The following is a 4,425-nucleotide window of genomic DNA, read 5'->3' on the forward strand; positions in this document are numbered from 1 at the left end:
TTGAACCGCCAGCCTTCTGGTTAGCAGTCAAGTGCCTTAGTCACTATGCTACCAGAGCTCCTTGGTCAAGGGTAGGAGGAAGTTTATCAGCAGTCCTATTGTGGGAGAGCAGACTTTCAGACTATAGTTATTTTCGCAGTTATTTGGCAAAGTAGCAGATGTTCATGTATGTTCCTGGAACTGTATGCTTCAGTTGTTTTTTGCAGTATTGCTTGTTTTCAGAACTGAGACTTAACCACTGTCCTACTATACAATTTCCTTTCAGGAGAGAAAAGTGCCAGGGACGAAATGTAAAAAGAACCGCATAAGAAAACAACAGAAGAGTTCCAAACCAAGGTTTACACTTATCACTTACCTACTCAGGGAAATTTCTGCTGCTACTGCCCAAGAGAAACAAACACCAAGGAATCTTCACACCAAGCCATTTGCCCAACAATTATTATGGGGTAAGTTGGTTGCCTTGGACTTTATTTCCTAAGCCCTTCTTCTTCTTTTTTAATTATTGTTTTCATCAGAGTGATATATTTTAACATCTGGTAGGAGCAGTCTTTCTGTCCTGTCTTTGCTGTTCCTTTCAGGATTTTGATGCTTGATTGGAAACAGGTTTTAGGATTATGTCTTGTTCAGCTGCTCACACTGAGTCTCCCTCCCTTCTCTGATTTTCTAGGGTGCTTAGTGACTATAGTGCTTCCTGTGGTTTGGAGTTGTTCTCAGTTGTTGCCTGTGTGCAGAGAGTGTTTCTGCTCTATGAAATGACAGGGTCAGTCCTTTTCCAGTCCGTTCTAGGATACCAAACCGAACAACAAAACCCACTGCTAACAGGTCAGTTCTGACTCATAGTCACTCCAAAGGGCAGAGTAGAACTGCCCTATAGAGTTTCCAAGGCTGTAATTTTTTACAGAAGCAGATGGCCATATCTTTCTTCCATGGAGTGACTGATGGGTTTGAACCACCAACCTTTTGGTTGGGTGTCGAGCATTTTTACCACTGCACCACCAGAACTCCTTCCATAGGGTTTCCAGCAATATACCTGGGGCCATGGTCACGCAATACAGAAAGTGGGAACTCAGTCCCAGCCATTCTTCCTCACAAAATACCCCTAGTAGACTAGAGTGTTGGAAACAACCATGAGTGACCTCTAGAATGAAATGCCTTTGTTCACTCCCAAGTCTGCCCATGGCTGGCTGTGTAACCTGGGACAAGTTGTCTTAACTGCTTCTACCTCATTTGTCTGCTGGGATGCTTAAGGGAGATGCTATTATAAAGTGTCCATTCCATGTCTAGCATGATTTTTTACTCATTATGGGCTATTTTGAAAATTCTGAACTGGATGACCCCTGTTGGCTTTGCTGAGCCCTCCTTACCTCACTGCTGAGGGTTAGTTAGGCATTCTGGTGGTACAGTGGTTAAAACATTTGGCTGCTAATCAGAAGGTCAGTGGTTGGAACCCACCAGCTGCTCTGTGGGATAAAGATGAGACAGTCTGCTTCTGTTAAGATTTACAACCTTGGAAACTCTATGGGGTGGTTCTACTCTGTCCCATAGGGTTGCTATGAGTTGGAATCCACCCAATGGCAGTGGGTTTGGGTTTTGGAGGGTTAGATGTTCTCAAGGGCACCCTATTGGGATTTAGAGTAGCCTCCAGAGCTGCTAAATCCCTGTCTCCCTTTTTTATGTTCCCCTGGTTCCCAAACCTGGTGGCACATCAGAATAACCAGGGAAATTGTGTTTTACATCCACAAAAAAGAATTTATTTATAATGTTAAATTTATTACAAATTTTTAAGTCATTTATACTTAGAGAGCTGGTAGAAACTAAACAAAAAACAGGTAATTGTGTAGGAGAAAAGTGTTTGGGGAGTCTAACAGTTAAGGCTGTGTGTTAACTTGGCTGGATCATGATTCTGAGTGGTTTAAGCCACTGTGGTGTGGTTGTTCCCATGATAAGATCTGATGTAAGGTGGTCACCTCTGTGGTGGAATATGCTATGAGTAGCCAGTCGGTTGAAAGGGAGTTTCCTCAGGGGTGCTTCCAGTATATATATCGCATCCTAGGAAGATTCTTAGACTACCTGTTGGATCTGATTCTACATCTAGCTTATCATTGTCTAGTTTTTGGAGCTGAATCAGTGGCCTGCTGTATTGCTTGCTAATCTTGGAATTGTTACCTTCACAGCCAGTGAGCTAACAGTCTGCCATTTTACCTGCTGATGTTGGATTCATAATTTGCTGGAGTCAGTAGCCTGCTGTACTGCCTGTCAGTCAGTCTTGGGTTTGTCAGGCCCTGCAGCTGTGTGTGTCAGGAAGGGCCTCCAGCTTGGCATTTGATCCACGAGCTTGGAACTTGTCAGCCTGTACAACTCTGTGAGCCATTTCCCTGAGATAAATTTATCTTTCTCTCTAACCTTTACTGGTTTTGCTTCTCTAGAGAATCTGGTCTAAGATAGGGAATGATCTTTATAGTGGTCAAAACAGTTTTTTAAAACCCCAAGCCTCAGATTGTTATCTGCATATACCTTCTTTGGCAAAAAAAGAGTTCATAGTTGGGAAAAGCATAGATTCTATTTCCTCAAGAAGGTCAGATGACGTGTTGTCTGAAAGGTCACAGTGGGGCGGGCATCCTTTACCTCAGTGGGATCATGGAAATGATGGAAATGGCTGATGGCCTGTGAGGTCCAGCTCTTTAAAAGAGAGAGATTTCTTGCATCTGTGATGTAAAGTGTCCCAGATCTGAGGTATGGACTACAGTTGAGACTTCAGCTGACCCTAGGAATTGATGTGTAGGGGTTTCTAGTCTCAGTCCATCTCCTCCACTGAGAGAAGAGAAAGGCCTCGTAGGTTGGCTCTTTGCTATTAGTGTGAGAAAGACTTCACCTGCTTTAGTTTGGCCAGAAAGAAGTCTCAGGTATTCGAGGACCTCTTCCAGGAAGGGTGTGATGACTGGTTACTTTTTAGAGCTGGTTGTAGGGACGTGGTTTGTTGAAGAGTCCCTTTCTTTTGGTGTGCTCTTCCTAACACATGTCTCAGTTGGCAGCTCCTATCTTTTCTGTGGCAAGAGCTCTTTTAACAGCCTCTGTAATGAGTGAGAGGAGCACTGGTGGTACAGTAAGTAAAACATTCAGTTGCTAACCAAAAGATTGGTGGTTTGAACCCAGCAGCCTGTCCATGGGAGAAAGATGAGGCAGTCTGCTTTTGTGAAGATTTATAGCCTTGGAAATCCTCTGGCAGCTCCACTTTGTCCTGTAGGGTCACTGTGAGTCACAGTCAGCTTGATGGCAGTGGGTTTGGTTTTGGTTTGGTAACAAGTGCAGATTCATAGGCTTTCATGTTTAGAATACAAATGTAGGGTGTTTTTTGTTTGTTTGTTTTTTATCTAGGACTATATCAAACCCACCAGCCACTCCTTGGAAGGAAGGTGAGGCAATCTACTTCCTTAGCAATACTGCCTTGGAAACTCAAGGAGGGGTCACTATGAGTTAGGTCCGACTCGATGGCATATAACAACAACAATAATATCATGGCACATAGTAAATACCTTTTATTTGTTAAATGCATGTGTACAACCATAAAAACATTAATATTTAAAATACTGTTACTAATAGCAAAAGACTGAAAAATCCTTAGTGTCCATTAATGAGGTACTAGTTAGAGAAATTGCAGAGCATGTATATAATGGTATTCTAAATGGTAGTTAAAAAGATTAAGGCTGATCTACATGAACTGAGATCAAATGGAGCAGTGGCCAAGATACACTTTTCTGAAAAGCATGGTATTGTATAGAACAATGTAAACACAATGTTACCATTTGCAGTGGCATCACTAGGGGAGTGCTGAGGGTGCAGATCACACCAGGTGACACCACCAGAAGAGGGATACTGAAATGACTGTTAGGATATTTTTTGTGCAGTGTTTTAGCAGAAATTTACTATTTTATAAAAATATCCCTATAATTACAAATGTAAGTTTTATAAGATCTTCGTTTTGCTTCTGGTTTCCATTCCAGGTCTTGAATTTTTTGATTGTATGTTTTCATTTTTTGGGGGAAGATTTTGCTATCTTACTTGGTATTCTTTTCCTCGCTAAATAAGCTTGTTTTGAAGAGTCCATTGCTGATGGCCTCCGTAAGGTTCTGCAGATTTTTACATTGGTTTTCTAGGAGAGTCTTGGCCTGATGACATAAGTAAGTAAATGTCATCTTCCAACACTGTCATTTGTTCTTCTTGCTGTTGCCTTGCTGGCTCTCTCTTCAGTGTTGTTGGAAAGGCCGCATCTTCCTCCAGATTGTGCTCTGCAGACTGTGATTTTCTGCTGGCTAGTCTGCAAGGATTCACATCTGTTTTTCAGAGGAATGTTGACCTTATGCAGTGAACAGTCATCTTTTCAATTGCTTTATTTGTTCTTCCAGGTATTGCTTGCCTGACGGCTCT

This window comes from Orycteropus afer, unplaced genomic scaffold (genome assembly GCF_000298275.1).
Source record: "Orycteropus afer afer isolate SDZICR_OR568_19922 unplaced genomic scaffold, OryAfe1.0 scaffold00067, whole genome shotgun sequence".
NCBI lineage: Eukaryota > Metazoa > Chordata > Mammalia > Tubulidentata > Orycteropodidae > Orycteropus > Orycteropus afer.